The sequence below is a fragment of the Ranitomeya imitator genome, chromosome 2 (genome assembly GCF_032444005.1).
Source record: "Ranitomeya imitator isolate aRanImi1 chromosome 2, aRanImi1.pri, whole genome shotgun sequence".
In the NCBI taxonomy this organism is placed as follows: Eukaryota; Metazoa; Chordata; class Amphibia; order Anura; family Dendrobatidae; genus Ranitomeya; species Ranitomeya imitator.
The window spans coordinates 302,333,973-302,353,295 of NC_091283.1; positions in this window are offsets into that span (position 1 = coordinate 302,333,973).

Below are 19,323 nucleotides of genomic sequence, written 5' to 3' on the forward strand. Positions count from 1 at the left end.
TTGCTAAATCTATTTCATCTCTGTGTTTGTAATTTTCATCTTAACTCACAGTCATTATATGTGGGGGGCTGCCTGTTCCTTTGGGGAATTTCTCTGAGGCAAGGTAGGCTTTATTTTTCTATCTTTAGGGCTAGCTAGTTCCTTAGGCTGTGTCGAGTTGCATAGGGAGCATTAGGAGCAATCCACGGCTATTTCTAGTGTGTGTGATAGGATTAGGGATTGCGGTCAGCAGAGTTCCCACGTCTCAGAGCTTGTCCTGTATTATTGGTAACTATCAGGTCATTCCGTGTGCTCATAACCACCAGGTCCATTATTGTCCTCACCACCAGGTCACAACACCCCCCCCCCCTTGAGGAGGGGTCACCGAACCCTCACCAGAGCCCCCAGGCCGGTCAGGACGAGCAAGATGAATGGCACGAACCAAATCAGCGGCATGGACATCAGAGGCCGAAACCCAAGAATTATCCTCCTGGCCATAACCCTTCCATTTGACAAGGTACTGAAGCTTCCGCCTCGAAAAACGAGAATCCAAAATCTTCTCAACCACATATTCCAACTCCCCATCGACCAAAACAGGGGCCGGAGGATCAACAGAAGGAACAACGGGCTCCACATATTTCCACAACAAAGATCTATGGAAGACATTATGGATAGCAAAAGAGGCCGGAAGCGCCAGACGAAAAGACACCGGATTAATAATCTCAGAAATCCTATAAGGACCAATAAACCGAGGCTTAAACTTAGGAGAAGAAACCTTCATAGGAACATGACGGGAAGATAACCAAACCAGATCCCCAACCCGAAGCCGGTGTAATAAGATTATGCTATTGTTTTATGGAGACCGATGACATGAGTCAGAATGACGACAAACACGTTATATCACAGTTCAAGATATATATATATATATATTGTAGGAAGATGAACTTCAGATAACTGATGCAAACTGCAGCTTTACAGATAAGCAATTAAACAGTCTCAAGAATATGCAGATATTAGAAGTACAGACCGAGGGTGCAAGTACAAGTCCAGCAATGCAGTATCCAGAGGTCAGAGTCCAGGCTGGCTCCCAGCTGAGGGGCAGACCGTAGCAGAGGTGGGTGCAGAGCAGGTGAAGAGTAACAGAGTCTTTCCGGTGGTACGTAGATCCAGAAGCAAGCGGGGTATCCCGAGGAGTAGAAGAACAAGCAGGTTGCAAGTCCTTGAGCTTGGCAGCAAGTGAGATACAAGATACACAAGCAAGGTATAGTGTGCAGAGTTCCTTTTATATATGCAGCAGACAGGAAACAAGGAGTATCAGACAGGAAACAAGATGGCCCCCATGAAGCCAGCCACTCCATCTTGGGTAAGGGCAGAATCCAACAGAACTAAGGGCAAGAACAGACAAAAACAGGTATGCAGTCTCAGTCCTTACAGCCGGGAACCAACACAGCGACGTCAGTTAGCAAAATATTTAGCCTCCTCCTGAGACAACACCAAATTGTCCACCATCTTAGCCCAAATCTGCTGCAACCTGTCAACCACAGAATCCACACCAGGAAAGTCAGAAGACTCAACCTGCCCAGAAGAAAAACGAGGATGAAAACCAAAATTACAAAAAAAAAGGCGAAACCAAAGTAGCCGAACTAGCCCGATTATTAAGGGCAAACTCGGCCAATGGCAAAAAAGCCACCCAATCATCCTGATCAGCAGACACAAAGCATCTCAAATAAGTCTCCAAAGTCTGATTAGTACGCTCGGTCTGGCCATTTGTCTGAGGATGAAATGCAGAAGAAAAAGACAAATCAATGCCCAGCCTAGCACAAAAGGCCCGCCAAAACCTAGAAACAAACTGGGAACCTCTGTCGGACACAATATTCTCAGGACTACCATCCAAACGGACCACATGCTGAAAAAACAACGGAACCAAATCAGATGAAGAAGGCAATTTAGGCAAAGGCACCAAATGAACCATTTTAGAGAATCGGTCACAAACAACCCAGACAACCGACATCCTCTGGGAAACAGGAAGATCGGAAATAAAATCCATAGAAATATGTGTCCAGGGCCTCTCAGGGACTGGCAATGGCAAAAGCAACCCACTAGCACGGGAGCAACAAGGCTTGGCCCGCGCACAAGTCCCACAGGACTGCACAAAAGACCGCACATCACGCGATAAAGAAAGCCACCAAAATGACCTACCAACCAAGTCTCTGGTACCAAAAATGCCAGGATGACCAGCCAACACAGAACAGTGAACCTCAGAAATCACTCTACTAGTCCATCTGTCAGGAACAATCAGCTTCCCCACAGGACAACGATCAGGTTTGTCAGCCTGAAATTTCTGAAGAACCCGTCGTAAATCAGGAGAAATGGCAGAAAGGACCACCCCTTCCTTCAAAATACCGAATGGTTCCAAGACCTCAGGAGAATCAGGCAAAAAACTCCTAGAGAGGGCATCAGCCTTATTATTCTTAGAACCCGGAAGGTATGAGACCACGAAATCAAAACGAGAAAAAAACAAGGACCATCGAGCCTGTCTAGGATTCAACCGTTTGGCAGACTCGGGGTAAATCAGATTCTTATGATCGGTCAAGACCACAATACGGTGCTTAGCTCCCTCAAGCCAATGTCGCCACTCCTCAAACGCCCACTTCATAGCCAACAACTCCCGATTGCCGACATCATGATTGCGTTCAGCAGGCGAAAACTTACGGGAAAAGAAGGCACACGGTTTCATTAAGGAACCAACAGGATCCCTCTGAGACAAAACAGCCCCTGCCCCAATCTCAGAAGCGTCAACCTCAACCTGAAACGGAAGAGAAACATCTGGTTGACGCAACACAGGAGCAGAAGTAAAACGATGCTTAAGTTCCTGAAAGGCAGAGACAGCCGCAGAGGACCAATTCGCCACATCAGCGCCCTTCTTCGTCAAATCAGTCAAGGGTTTAACCACGCTGGAAAAATTAGCAATGAAACGGCGATAAAAATTAGCAAAACCCAAAAATTTCTGAAGGCTCTTCACGGATGTGGGCTGAATCCAATCATGAATGGCCTGAACCTTAACCGGATCCATCTCTATAGATGAGGGAGAAAAAATAAAGCCCAAAAAGGAAACCTTCTGCACCCCAAAAAGACACTTAGACCCTTTCACAAACAAGGCATTGTCACGAAGGATCTGAAATACCATCCTGACCTGCTGTACATGAGACTCCCAATCATCGGAAAAAATCAAGATATCGTCCAAATATACAATCAGGAATTTATCAAGATAATCCCGGAAGATAACATGCATGAAGGACTGAAAAACAGATGGAGCATTAGAGAGTCCAAATGGCATCACAAGGTATTCAAAATGGTCCTCGGGCGTGTTAAACGCAGTTTTCCATTCATCACCCTGCTTAATACGAACAAGATTATAAGCCCCCCTAAGGTCAATCTTAGTAAACCAACTAGCTCCCTTAATCCTAGCAAACAAATCGGAAAGCAAAGGTAAAGGATATTGAAACTTGACCGTGATCTTATTCAAGAGGCGATAATCAATACAGGGTCTTAAGGAACCATCTTTTTTAGCAACAAAAAGGAACCCCGCTCCCAACGGTGAAGAAGATGGCCGAATATGCCCTTTCTCCAAAGACTCCTTAATATAGCTCCGCATGGCGGTATGTTCAGGTACAGACAGGTTGAAAAGTCGGCCCTTAGGAAACTTACAGCCTGGAATCAAGTCAATAGCACAATCGCAGTCCCTATGTGGTGGAAGGAAACTGGACTTGGGCTCATCGAATACATCCTGAAAATCAGACAAAAACTCCGGAATTTCAGAAGAGGGAGAAGGGGCGATAGACATCAGAGGAACATCATTATGAACCCCCTGACAACCCCAACTAGTCACAGACATGGACTTCCAATCCAAAACAGGATTATGTACCTGCAACCACGGAAAACCCAGCACGATAGCATCATGCAAGTTATGCAACACCAGAAATCGACAATCTTCCTAATGGGCTGGCGCCATGCGCATGGTCACCTGTGTCCAAAACTGGGGCTTATTTTTAGCCAAAGGTGTAGCATCAATGCCTCTGAAAGGAATAGGGTTCTGCAAAGGCTGCAAGGGAAAACCACAACGTCTGGCAAACTCAAAGTCCATTAAGTTCAAGGCGGCGCCTGAATCCACAAACGCCATGACAGAAACTGATGACAATGAACAGATCAAGGTCACAGATAACAGAAATTTAGGTTGTACAGTACAGATGGTAAATGAACTGGCGATCCTCTTGGTCCGCTTAGGGCAGACAGAAATGACATGAGAAGCATCGCCACAATAATAACACAACCTATTGAGACGTCTGAAACCTTGTCGTTCTGTTTTAGACAGAATCCTATCACACTGCATAGGCTCAGGAATTTGCTCTGAGGATAACGCCATAGCGCGCACAGTTCTGCGCTCCCGCAAGCGCCGATCAATCTGAATGGCCAGAGACATAGAATCACTCAGATTGGAGGGTGTGGGAAACCCCACCATAACATCTTTAACGGATTCAGAAAGACCCTTTCTGAAAATTGCCGCCAAAGCATCATTATTCCATTTAGTCAATACAGACCATTTTCTGAATTTCTGACAATACAATTCTGCCGCCTCTTGACCCTGAGACAGGGCCAACAAGGTCTTCTCAGCTTGATCCACCGAATTAGGTTCATCATATAGTAATCCTAACGCCTGAAAGAAGGAGTCTACATTAAGCAAAGCAGGATCCCCAGATTCCAGGGAAAATGCCCAATCCTGTGGATCACCATGCAGCAGGGAAATGATGATTTTAACTTGTTGAATGGAATCACCGGAGGATCGAGGTTTCAATGCAAAAAACAGTTTACAGCTGTTTTTAAAACTCAAAAATTTGGACCTGTCACCAAAAAACAAATCAGGAGTAGGTATCTTTGGTTCTAAAGCAGGAGTCTGAACAATGTAATCAGAAATACGCTGTACTCTAGCAGCAAGCTGGTCTACACGAGAAACTAATTCCCGAACATTCATGCTAGCACAAGGCTCTTCAGCCACCCAGAGATAAAGAGGGAGGAAAAGACAAAACAGACTGGAGAAAAAAAAATGGCTCAAGATCTTTCCTTCCTTCTTCTGAGATGCAATTAACTCATTGTTGGCCAGTAGTACTGTTATGATCAGGTGGCCTTGGAGCAGCATGAAATGACCTTCGCTGGAGCAGTGGTAACTTTACTGACCGCAAACCCTGATCCTACCACCGCAACTAGAAGTAGCCGTGGGGTGTGCCTAACCAGACCTAGACACCTCGACACAGCCAGAGAACTAAATAACCCTAAAGATGGAAATAGGAAAACTCTCTTGCCTCAAAGTAGACCCCCAAAGGATAGGTAACACCCCACAAATAATGACTGTGAGTAGGAGAGGAAAAGACACACGCAGACAGAAAACAGGGATAAGCAAAGGAGGCCACTTCTACCTAGATAGGAAAGGATAGTACAGGATACTATGCGGTCAGCATAAAACACTACAAAACATCCACAGCAGAAAAATACAAAAACTCCACCACCTAACTAAAGATGTGGAGAGTATATCTACGACTTCAGCGAATCCAACTAGACTGAGAAAAACATCAGGCACAGTCTACCAGGAACAAAATAGAAACAAGATCAGCACAGAAAATAAACACACAGCAGTGTGTCTAAAAAAATGAAGCCAAACACTTATCTTTGCTGAATTGGCAGCAAGCAGGAGAGGCCAGGCAGAGGACCAACACTTCCAAAGGAATATTGACTACTGGCAAGGACTAATGAGTCCTGCACAGCTAAATACCCCAGTCAGAATTGCAATTAGCAGAAACACCTGTCCAAGACTGCTGCTCAGGAATAAATGCATTACCATCAACAACGACCGGAGGGAGCCCAAGAGCAGAATTCACAACAGTACCCCCCTGTTGTGAATTCTGTTGCTAAGCTCCCTCCTGTGGTCATGAATGGTACTTCGGCTGGTTCTGTCCATGGGCTTCCTCTGGTGGTTGTGAGTGGGGCTGCGGCTTCTGAGGTTCCTTCCACAGGTGACGAGGTTAATTCGTTAGCTGGCTGCTCTATTTAACTCCACCTAGATCATTGCTCCATGCCACCTGTCAATGTTCCAGTATTGGTCTAGTTCGCTCCTGGATCGTTCTTGTGGCCTGTCTTCTAAATGCATTACCATCAACAACCACCGGAGGGAGCCCAAGAGCAGAATTCACAACAGTGTTGTGAGGGTTAAGTTGCATAAAAAGGGCTGGTTTTATGTGGACCTTCACAGAGCGGGTGGGAGAAGGTCTACTTGATCTCCCCTGGCAGACCTGCCAGGACCTGCATGAGGTCATGATCATGTGATCAATCACAAGCCACAGCCATAGCCAGCCAGCAGCCAGCCATGTTTTCTTCTGGATGCGTCGTCAGCACAGTGAGGTAAATATTTTTTTTTGTGATGTACATGTAATATTTATGTATATACAGTTATATGAAAAGGTTTGGGCACCCCTATTAATCTTAGGCTTAATGTTTTATAAAAATTGTTTTTTTTGCAACAGCTATTTAAGTTTCAAATATCTAATAACTGCTGGACACAGTAATGCTTCTTCCTTGAAATGAGGTTTATTGTACTAACAGAAAATGTGCAATCTGCATTCAAACAAAATTTGACAGGTGCATAAGTATGGGCACCCCACCAGAAAAGTGACATTAATATTTAGTAGATCCTCCTTTCCAAATATAACAGCCTCTAGTCGCTTTCTGTAGCTTTTAATGAGTTCCAGGATCCTGGATGAAGGTATTTTTGACCATTCCTCTTTACAAAACAATTCCTGTTCAGTTAAGTTTGATGGTCGCCGAGCATGGACAGCCCTCTTCAAATGATCCCATAGATAGTCAATGATATTCAGGTCTTGGGACTGGGATGGCCATTCCAGAACAGTGTAATTGTTCCTCTGCATGAATGCCTGAGTAGATTTGGAGCCGTGTTTTGGATCATTGTCTTGCTGAAAGATCCATCCCCTGCGTAACTTCAACTTTGTCACTGATTCATGAACATTATTGTCAAGAATCTGCTGATACTGAGAGGAATCCATGCGTCCCTCAACTTTAACAAGATTCCCGGTGCCGGCATTGGCCACACAGCCCCAAAGCATGATGGAACCTCCACCAAATTTTACTGTGGGTAGCAAGTGTTTTTTCTTGGAATGCTGTGTTTTTTGGCCACCATGCATAACGCCTTTTTGTATGACCAAACAACTCAATCTTGGTTTCATCAGTCCACAGGACCTTCTTCCAAAAAGATATTGGCTTCTCCAAATGTGCTTTTGCATACCTCAGCTGACTCTGTTTGTGGCGTGCTTGCAGAAATGGCTTCTTTCGCATCACTCTCCCATATAGCTTCTCCTTGTGCAAAGTGCGTTGTATAGTTGACCGATGCACAGTGACACCATCTGCAGCAAGTTGACGCTGCAGCTCTCTGGAAGTGGTCTGAGGATTGTACTTGACTGATCTCACCATTCTTCTTCTCTGCCTTTCTGATGTTTTTCTTGGCCTGCCACTTCTGGCCTTAACAAGAACTTTACCTGTGTTCTTCCATTTCCTTACTATGTTCCTCACAGTGGAAATTGACAGGTTATTATATATATATATATATATATATATATATATATATATATAATAATAATTAATATACTGTATCCTTTTTGTATAACAGGAAGCTGCAGCAGAAGAGGTGCGGTAAGTTTCTTACATGCACATGCATAGTAGAACCACATCATCCCACACATCACAGTACCCACAAAACAAAAACAGATGATTACAGACATCACTGTACACACAACACATAAGCTACATCCAAGCACATCATTTTTTTTCTTTTGGTCTTCTGATTCTGCGGCTCAATCTAGAGGTTCTCAAAGAGCCTCCCAAGGCTGTCGGCGTGAGCGTCAGGGCGGTCGCCATCGAGTAAGTACTTTTTTTTGTTTCTTTTTGTTTACCACTTTTTGTTGTTGTTTTGAGCCTAATGTCTTTGTTTTTTGTCCTTTTAGCAGGCTTCATAGCGTGCTCCTTTCGATTCATTACGGGTTATAATACCTATTGGCCCCAGGTGAGACAGATCCTACAAAAACATTGGGGTGTGCTTATGACAGACCTACAGACATCCAAGGTTGTCAGTGAGCGTCCGCTCATTACGGCCAGGAGGGCACCAAACCTCAAAGACATTCTCACCAGGAGTCATTACGCTAGACCTGTTGTTAGGCTTAATCGGGGGGTGTCTCTGAGGGGTTCTTTTCCCTGTGGGAATTTTAATATCTGCCAATACATGCACCCTGTAAGAGACATTTTCTGCAATCCCTTTGACTCATTGGAGCATAGACTTCAGGCATACATTAATTGTAAGACAACTAATGTAATCTATGCGATTGTGTGCCCATGCCCACTTGTCTATGTAGGTCAGACAACGCAAGAGCTACGTCGTCGTATTCAAAAGCATTTTTCCACAATTAATACGGCTCTGGTGGACTCTCGGAAAGGCAAAACTCTGACCTCAGTCGCCTCCCACTACTTGACTCACCATGGAGGTAGGTGCCTAAATACGAGGGTTGTGGGTCTTGAGCACATCAGGTGCTCGGACAGAGGTGGTTCACTGGCTCGAAAACTTTTACAAGTTGAAGCACGGTGAATCTTTTTGTTACACTCCTCAGTGTCGGATGGCATGAATGAGGATCTCCTATTTACGGGATTTCTTGGGTAACTTTCCTGCTTCTTTTTGATTTTTACTGATCTTGTGCTTCCCTCAGGTCATCAAGTTTATATCTCAGCCTGGTCCATCACGGTTGGTATAACTATGTACTTTGGACATGGATTCACAGCAGGTGCTGTGGACCCATTGGATCTGGAACTTCCTTTTTTTGACATCATGGCTCTTGTGATCACGGCAATATTATCACAATGGACCGGATTGGTTACGTCTTCTCTCAATATGGGACCATGCATTGTGTCCGGATCGGCTTAATGTACCAATGGTTGCGAAGATTTTTTGGCCTATTATGCCAATGGACTATTTTCCAGTCAGCAGTGGACTTTGCCTTCTATCACACTCTGGATCTTATCATGTGGTTATACTCTGTTTGTGGCATTGATGTTCAGGAGCATTATAATAATATGCTTTGACTTTGTATTTATTATTTTTTCATCATTTATTATTTAGTTTTCTTTCTTTATTTTTAATTTTTTTATTATTTCTCATTTATTAATTATTTATTGATTTTCAGTTTACATATATTTTGGTTGTTATCATTTTTTCTCTTTTTAGTATTATGGTGGTCTTTTTATTTTTCTTTATTTATTTATGTGTGTTTATTTATTTATTTTGGGTTAAGGTATGCATTATTATTTAATATGTGCAGTTTTTTTAAGTTCCATAGCTCTACTCTTTGCTCCTGCTGTAATCCTGCATTTCGGCTGCCTTCATCTATTAGCCTGGTCTGCTCTGAGCCACTTTTCATTCTGCGCATGCGCCCTCTGGTGGTCAACTTTCTTTCCAATGCGCTGCGCTGACTATGACTGGCGCGTGCGCATTTGATTGTATGGGCAGAGACGTCTGCCCTTAGTCCCTGTGTCCTACATCACTTCCGGTTCCGGTTCCCCGCCGGCTGATCAGGCTCACACACCGGCGCTGACTGATGTGATGATTGTAAGATATTTATACTTGGGTGTTGACACTATACCTCACACTTCCCCTGACGAAGCCGTCCGTGCAACAGCGATACGCGTTGGGCTCCTGCCTCCCACGCTTTCTCCGCTTCCCTCCCCCTGGCTCTTCTCTCCTTGGGAACTGCACGCCTTGGCTCTATCTGCACATGTCATCAGTCCACTTCATCGCTCAAATCCCTTCAGCATTAGTGCTGTAGTTATTTTGGGGGTTATTTCCTTTACGTGGACTCAGGTAGATCGCTTATTTCAGCAGGCCCACGGGCCCTCCAGCCCTTATCATGGGCAATTGACGCATTGTGTCCTTTTGGCTTACCTTTTTGCTTGCCTTTGGTTATTTCTGCAGATTATTGCTCTAAGAGATTTTTTCCTCATTATCCTGGATTTAGGATTTTTTGCCATTATCAGGGGTGTGCAGGGATTACTATGGTTGAGGTATTTTGCATCATTATGGACATATAATGTTTTAACGCATAGTGTCGCAATTACAATTATACAATTGCATGCAATATTGTGCCATATACCTGTACTATTGCGGGGTTATCCACATGCGTGGGAGGTGTTGGTTGGTTTTTGGTTTTTAATTGTTTTTAAACGGTGTGTCAATAAAAGTTTACCATTTATATGTACTCAGTAGTGGTGTGCATTCCCTATGGTGGTTTTCTTGTTCTTTTGAGGTCATTTCAGCTTTATTACCACTAGTTTGCACCCCTGTTATATGTAATACTGGTAGTGCGCTATTTCTCTCTTTCTCATAGCGTGCTACTGACTCAGACGGTGAGGAGGCCGGGCTAGATATCGACCTCCTCATCGATCTAATCCGAGAGCGGGAGCCACTGTGGAACATGGGGGCCCGCCGCCAACCAGATCTTGGTGTTACCAGTCGGCTCTGGGAGCAAGTGTGCCACGAAGTAGTGGACCACTGAGAGGACGTCGATGTTCGAGCCCTGAATCAAGCGCGTAAGTATTCACAGTTCAGTTATGCTGCTGGATGTAATGTATTGTGTACTAACCAATTTGTGCTTTCACTTTCCAGGGGACAGAGTTGTCAAGCAGTGGCGATCAATCAGGGATTGCTTCAAGAAGGAATTCAACAAAGAGATGCAGGCCCCTAGTGGATCGGGAGGATGCAGTGGCAGATATAAATATGCTAGAACCCTGTCATTCCTCTGGTCGACGATGGTGAGCAGAAGGTAAATATTACCCATCCCATTTAATAAAAAATGTTTACATGTCTAACACTTTTTTGGTGATTCAGTCAGGGCCAAGCAATATCAATATATTAATTACATTTTTTTTTCTTTGTTTCACAGCATTGTCTGCAGCACTCGGGAGCCTGCAGAGTTGAACCCTTCTGGAGCGATCCCTCAGGAGTCCGCCACCGAGGGACACTTCGACAGACCCGATGCCTCTGCACCTTCCCAGCCTTCCCTCATATCTGATCCCTCGGTCCCATCCACCAGCACTACATATGTACATTTACACAGCTCTGCTACATATGCACATGTACATACACACACAGCACAGCTGCGTATGCACATTTACATACACATACATTATTTAAAGGGACACTGTCACCTGAATTTGGAGGGAACAATCTTCAGCCATGGAGGCGGGGTTTTTGGGTGTTTGATTCACCCTTTTCTTACCCGCTGGCTGCATGCTGGCTGCAATATTGGATTGAAGTTCATTCTCTGTCCTCCATAGTACACGCCTGCGCAAGGCAAGATTGCCTTGTGCAGGCGTGTACAGTACTATGGAGGACAGAGAATGAACTTCAATCCAATATTGCAGCCAGCGGGTAAGGAAAGGGTGAATCAAACACCCAAAAACCCCGCCTCCATGGCTGAAGATTGTTCCCTCCAAATTCTGGTGACAGTGTCCCTCTAAGGGTGCTGTATATGGGATTCTGACATGCTGAGAAACTGACACCATGAATTTATGAAACCACAAGTAATTTTACACCTCCGAAAAAAGGTCACCTCCAAAAGCTTCATGGTGAACCATGAACAGGAATTGGGAAGTGTGTTGAGGTCGCAATATAGTGGTAGTATGAGGGGTTTATATATATTTGTTCTGTGACAAGCTAGGACCTACTACATTTTGAATGGACACCCTATTTATAAGATGAAGAGGTATTTTGTCTGTGACAATATCATCGCATTATTGGCACTTTATTAGAAGCCCAGACTATTTATCAATTTGTTTCATGAGCATTTTAATTACACCTCTGTAAATATAGGAGCTTTATAAGTAGTATAAGCCATGTTTGAATTTCTTGCATGGTCACTTTTAGGGCTCCTTTCCACTTGCGAGACATACGTCCGTGTCTCGCAGGTTAAAACCAAGTTCTGGTGCCGGCACTCCAGAGCGGAGCGTGCAGCTCCATGTATTCCTATGCGGCCGCTCTGGAGTGCTGACGCCAGAGAAGGGTTTTAATCTGCGAGACACGGACGTATGTCTTGCAAGTGGAAAGGAGCCCTTACTGTCACTATTGGCACCTTATTAGAGGCATGGACACTATTGTTTAGTGTCATGAATATTTGAATGATACCTCTGCAAATATTGACAGAGTCTCTTATGTAGTGTGAGCTATGTTGTTGGTTCACACATTGTCACTTTATTTCCAGAAATGTCATCTGATGACTTTTGCTAAAACTATGTGTGGCTTAATTTTTTCCTCCTGTGAGGGGTTGTAGTACCTAAGATCATCTAGGCATAATCAGGGAAAGAAGACGGTAATTGGAGGTGCCACAAGATGCGCGCTTAAAGAAGTTGTCCACTGCTTGTACATTGATGCCCTGTCCTACTTCTAGTGTCCACCGCGGGGTCCTACTTGTAGTGTCCACCGTGGGGCACTACTCATCCACCCCCTATTGAACTGAATAGCAGGCAGATGTGCAGTAATAAGGTCCGGCCACTGCAAGTAGACGGGCAGCTCAGTAAGCAAGGACTCCTAATCGCAGTCGCCACCACCGGTAACAGTTAATCAGCAGAGTGCCAGAACTCAGACGATCAGACATTGATTCCCTATCCTAAGGATTGGGCATCAATGTCAAAGTAGTGGACAACCTCTTTAATTTAGGGTGCCAAGCTCTGTGGCAAAGGAGGGTAAATACTCAGAAATATTTAAGAGAGAAAGGATTGAGGCTCCATCTCCCCTCCCTTCCTTTAACCCCAATTTAATTTATATAGCCTAAGTGTATGTGCACACGCTGCGGATTTTGCTGTGGATCCGCAGCGGTTTCCCACGAGTTTACAGTACCATGTTAACCTATGGGAAACAAAATCTGCAGTGCACATGCTGCGGAAATGCAGCGGTTTACATTCTGCAGCATGTCAATTCTTTCTGCGGATTCCGCTGCGGTTTTACACCTGCTCCCAGCTCCCAGGCTTTCTAGGAAAGTTCCCACGATCTATGAAAAGCCAGCAGAGGGCGCCTCACCGCAAATGAAGCTAGATATAGATCATTGATCTATATTTAGCCTCATTCCACGGGGTTTTGCAGCAAGGAGCAGCCTGCATTAGCGGAACTCCTTGCTGCAAAATGTTTTAACCCCTTCAGAAGGATTTACATCGTTGGACGTTACAGATCTGCGGAGGGTAAGGATATTGTTGGTTTATTATGTTTTTTTACTTACAGAACGAGGGTCTTCAGTGACTGGATTGGGCGTGTAATATAAAATACTCCAACAACCATTGTTTTTATTTCATTAAAATAATTTTAAATAATGTGTTTGTGTTTTATTTAACCCTTTACTACAATTGGATTAATAATGGATTATTAATTCGGCTTAATGTCACCTTACAATAGCAAGGTGGCATTAACCCTTCATTACCCCATATCCCACCGCTACACGGGAATGGGAAGAGAGTTGCCAAGTGCCAGAATAGGCGCATCTTCCAGATGTGCCTTTTCTGGGGTGGCTGGGGGCAGGTGTTTTTAGCCAGGGGGGGGCCAATAACCGTGGACCCTCTCCAGGCTATTAATATCTGCCCTCAGTCACTGGCTTTACTACTCTGGCGGAGAAAATTGTGCGGAAGCCCACGCCAATTTTTTCCGCCATTTAACCCTTTAATTTACTAGCTAGAACGGCCAAATTTTGCAGATACACTCTACTGACATTAGTAGTGTGGAATCTGCAAAAAAATGGAGAGAAGACATGGTTTACTGTATGTAAACCATGTCTCAAATCATGTCGGGTTTAGGAAGGAGAAAGAAAAAGCCGGTAATTGAATTACCGGCTTTCAAGCTGTATAGCGCTGGGAAAAATATTAATATATATACATATATGTGTCTCACTGACATTATATATATATATATATATATATATTTATATATATATATATATATATATATATATATATACATATATACACAGTATATATATATATTTTTTTCTTTTTGGGACACATGGATCACTTCTATAGCGGTATGTTGGTTTTGCAAGCCTGCGAGAAAACCACGCAGTACGGATGCCATACGGATTACATACGGAGGATGCCATGCGCAAAAAACGCTGACACACCCTGCCTACGGAGGAGCTATGGACCACTATTTTCGGGACTTTTCAGCGTATTACGGCCGTAATATACGGACCGTATTGTTTTACGCTGTGTGTGACGCCGGCCTTAGTGTGGCGGTACCTAGAGTGAGAGATCAGTTCTCTTGGTAATCAGGAAGGACACTGTCCCATTGTTCTCTGTCACAGGAAGCTGCCTATGGTCTATAAGACACACTCACTTATTAGCAATATTTTTTTCTTGCTAAAAGTGTGTCTTAGGCTGCCATAACACTAGCAGTATTTGGTCAGTATTTTACATCAGTATTTGCAAGCCAAAACCAGGAGTAGGTGATAAATGCAGAAATGGTGCATATGTTTCTATTATACTTTTCCTCTAATTGTTCCACTCCTGGTTTTGGCTTACAAATTCTGATGTAAAATACTGACCAAATACTGCTAGTGTGACGGCAGCCTTAGGGTATGTTCACACGTTCCTGATTTCCATCCTTTTTTTTTCAGGACTGTTTTTTAAAAAACTGCAGCTCTTGGCAGAAAACGCAGGTCCTTTTTTTGGTCCTTTTTTTGTCCTTTTTTGATGCGTTTTTTGATCCTTTTTTTTATCCTTTTTTTAATGCAGTTTTCTATGCAGAGTCTGTGTGTTTTCTAGGAAGTTTTTTAGGGTTAAAATGGCTGAAAATACCCTAACCCTACCCCTAACCCTAACCCTACCCCTAACCCTACCCCTAACCCTACCCCTAACCCTACCCCTAACCCTAGTGGAAAAAAAAAAATTCTTAATTTTTTTTTATTGTCCCTACCTATGGGGGTGACAAAGGGGGGGGGTGTCATTTACTATTTTTTTTTTATTTTGATCACTGAGATAGATTATATCTCAGTGATCAAAATGCACTTTGGAACGAATCTGCCGGCCGGCAGATTCGGCGGGCGCACTGCGCATGCGCCCGCCATTTTGCAAGATGGCGGCGCCCAGGGAGAAGACGGCCGGACGGACACCGGGACGCCGGGTAAGTATAAGGGAGGGAGATTAGGGCACGGGGGGGCATCGGAGCACTGGGGGGGGCATCGGAGCACGGGGCGGTGGGATTGGAGCACGGGGGGGCGGGATCGGAGCACGGGGGGGCAGCCACACTCCGCCCACGCACTTCCGCCCGCTTCCCCGCACTTCCTGCTGCAGCGGTTCTGCACCACAAACCGCAGTAAAACCCGCAGATATTTTTTTCATCTGCGGGTTTTACTGCGGGTTTGACCTCACAATGGAGGTCAATGGGTGCAGAACCGCCTGCGGCTCCGAAAAAAGAAGTGACATGGTACTTCTTTTTTCCCGCAGCTATTCAGCGCGGCTTTTTTTTTGATTTTCCGCATTGTGGGCACAGCAGTTCCTGTTTTCCATAGGGTACAATGTAATGTACCCTGCATGGAAAACAGCTGCGGACCCGCAGCGGGAAAATCGCGGCAATTCCGCATGAAAAAAGGATCGTGTGAACATGGCCTTATAGTACAAAAAAATTCAGTAAAGGTACGTCACACTGAACGATATCGCTAGCGATCCATGACGTTGCAGTGTCCTGGCTAGCGATATCATTGAGTTTGACAGGCAGCAGCGATCAGGATCCTGCTGTGCCATCGTTGGTCGGCGCAGAAAGTCCAGCACTTTATTTCATCGCTGGACTCCCTGCAGACATCGCTGAATCGGCGTGTGTGACGCCGATTCAGCGATGTCTTCACTGGTAACCAGGGTAAACATCGGGTTACTAAGCGCAGGGCCGCGCTTAGTAACCCGATGTTTACCCTGGTTACCAGCGTAAACGTGAAAAAAAAAAAAAACACTACATAATTACATTCCGGTGTCTGTCCCCCGGCGCTGTGCTTCTCTGCACTGGCTGTGAGCGCCGGCCAGCCGCTCTGCTTTCCAGCTGGCCGGCGCTCACAGTGCAGAGAAGCACAGCGCCGGAGGACAGACACCGGAATGTAAGTATGTAGTGTTTTTTTTTTTTTTCACGTTTACGCTGGTAACCAGGGTAAACATCGGGTTACTAAGCGCAGCCCTGCGCTTAGTAACCCGATGTTTACCCTGGTTACCAGGGGACTTCGGGATCGTTGGTCGCTGGAGAGCTGTCTGTGTGACAGCTCTCCAGCGACCAAACAGCGACGCTGCAGCGATCGACATCGTTGTCGGTATCGCTGCAGCGTCGCTTAGTGTGACGGTACCCTTAGTTCTAAAGTAATTTCCCATTTTCATTTAATTATATGACTGACTGTTCTGTGTTTTTGTACAATTTGTTAATAAGATACACCTGGACCCGTTGAAGCGCAGTCTGTGCGAAACGGCCGTCGTCCTCGGTCACCTTGCACTCTCGCTTATACCAGCAGCTGTTATTATGATGTCCTCAGTTCACGCTATGGCGCAATAAAGGACTTTTTATCGCAGCACAAGCTGGTGAGTGCCACATTTTTTTCTTTCTTTGTATATGTAGATACATATATAGATTCTCCCTGTCTGAGTTAGTTTTGATGGTCAACACAATACGATTTCCCAGTAATTCATTTTTTTACACTCTAGGTATGATAATGACTGCTCCCGATGTGGGATTTTTGACATTTAACCCCCTATTCCCCTTCCTGACTAGGCCAATTTTTACAATTCTGAACACATTTTATAAGGTAATAACTCTGGAACGCTTGATTCTGAGACTTTTTTTTATGACATATTGTACTTCATGATAGTGGTAAAATGTGTTTGATATGATATGCTTATTTGTGTAAAAAAAAAATCAGAAATATGCAGAAAATTTTGCAATTTTCAAACTTTTAAATTTGTATGCCCTTAAATAAGAGGTGTTATGTCACACAATAGTTAATAAGTAGTTTTTTCGCACATGTCTACTTTACATCACTACAATTTTTGAAACATAAACATGACAGAAAATACCCAAAAGTGACACCATTCTTAAAACTGCACCCCTCAAGGTGCTCAAAAGAACATTAAAGAAGTTTACAACTTCAGGTGCTTCACAAGAAATTTTTGGAAAATGGAAGGAAAAAAATAAACATTTAACTATTATTCACAAAAAAAATTCCTTTAGACCCAATTTTTTTTTACTTTCATAACTTTCGTTACACCATATGTGGGGGAAAACCACTGTCTGAGCACACAGCAGGGCTCAGAATCGAAGATGTGCCATTTGATTTTTTAATGCAAAATTTGCTGACATACAGTTAGGGCCAGAAATATTTGGACAGTGACACAAGTTTTGTTATTTTAGCTGTTTACAAAAACATGTTCAGAAATACAATTATATATATAATATGGGCTGAAAGTGCACACTCCCAGCTGCAATATGATGGTTTCCACATCCAAATCGGAGAAAGGGTTTAGGAATCATAGCTCTGTAATGCATAGCGTCCTCTTTTTCAAGGGACCAAAAGTAATTGGACAATGGACTCTAAGGGCTGCAATTAACTCTGAAGGCGTCTCCCTCATTAATCTGTAATCAATGAAGTAGTTAAAAGGTCAGGGGTGGATTCCAGGTGTGTGGTTTTGCATTTGGAAGCTGTTGCTGTGAGCAGACAACATGCGGTCAAAGGAACTCTCAATTGAGGTGAAGCAGAACATCCTGAGGCTGAAAAAAAAGAAAAAAATCCATCAGAGAGATAGCAGACATGCTTGGAGTAGCAAAATCAACAGTTGGGTACATTCTGAGAAAAAAGGAATTGACTGGTGAGCTTGGGAACTCAAAAAGGCCTGGGCGTCCACGGATGACAACAGTGGTGGATGATCGCCGCATACTTAATTTGGTGAAGAAGAACCCGTTCACAAGATCAACTGAAGTCCAGAACACTCTCAGTGAAGTAGGTGTATCTGTCTCTAAGTCAACAGTAAAGAGAAGACTCCATGACAGTAAATACAAAGGGTTCACATCTAGATGCAAACCATTCATTAATACCAAAAATAGACAGGCCAGAGTTAAATTTGCAGAAAAACGCCTCAAGAAGCCAGCTCAGTTCTGGAAAAGTATTCTATGGCAGATGAGACAAAGATCAACCTGTACCAGAATGATGGGAAGAAAAAAGTTTGGAGAAGAAAGGGAACGGCACATGATCCAAGGCACACCACATCCTCTGTAAAACATGGTGGAGGCAACGTGATGGCATGGGCATGCATGGCTTTCAATGGCACTGGGTCACTTGTGTTTATTGATGACATAAGAGCAGACAAGAGTAGCCGGATGAATTCTGAAGTGTACCGGGATATACTTTCAGCCCAGATTCAGCCAAATGCTGCAAAGTTGATTGGACGGCGCTTCATAGTACAGATGGACAATGACCCCAAGCATACAGCCAAAGCTACCCAGGAGTTCATGAGTGCCAAAAAGTGGAACATTCTGCAATGGCCAAGTCAATCTCCAGATCTAAACCCAATTGAGCATGCATTTCACTTGCTCAAATCCAGACTTAAGATGGAAAGACCCACAAACAAGCAAGACCTGAAGGCTGCGGCTGTAAAGGCCTGGCAAAGCATTAAGAAGGAGGAAACCCAGCGTTTGGTGATGTCCATGGGTTCCAGACTTAAGGCAGTGATTGCCTCCAAAGGATTTGCAACAAAATATTGAAAATAAAAATATTTTGTTTGGGTTATGTTTATTTGTCCAATTACTTTTGACCTCCTAAAATGTGGAGTGTTTGTAAAGAAATGTGTACAATTCCTACATTTTCTATCAGATATTTTTGTTCAACCCTTCAAATTAAACGTTACAATCTGCACTTGAATTCTGTTGTAGAGGTTTCATTTCAAATCCAATGTGGTGGCATGCAGAGCCCAAATCGCGAAAATTGTGTCACTGTCCAAATATTTCTGGCCCTAACTGTAAATAGCGGTTGCCATGTCGCATTTGGAGAGCCCCTGATGTGCCTAAACAGTGAAACGCCCCACAAGTGACATCATTTTGAAAAGTAGACCCCTATTTAGATGTGTATTGAGCACCTTGAACCCCCAGGTGCTTCACAGAAGTTTATAACATTGAGCTTTGGGGAAAAAAAAACACATTTTTCACACAAATGTTTTTTAGCCCAAAATTTTGTATTTCATAGG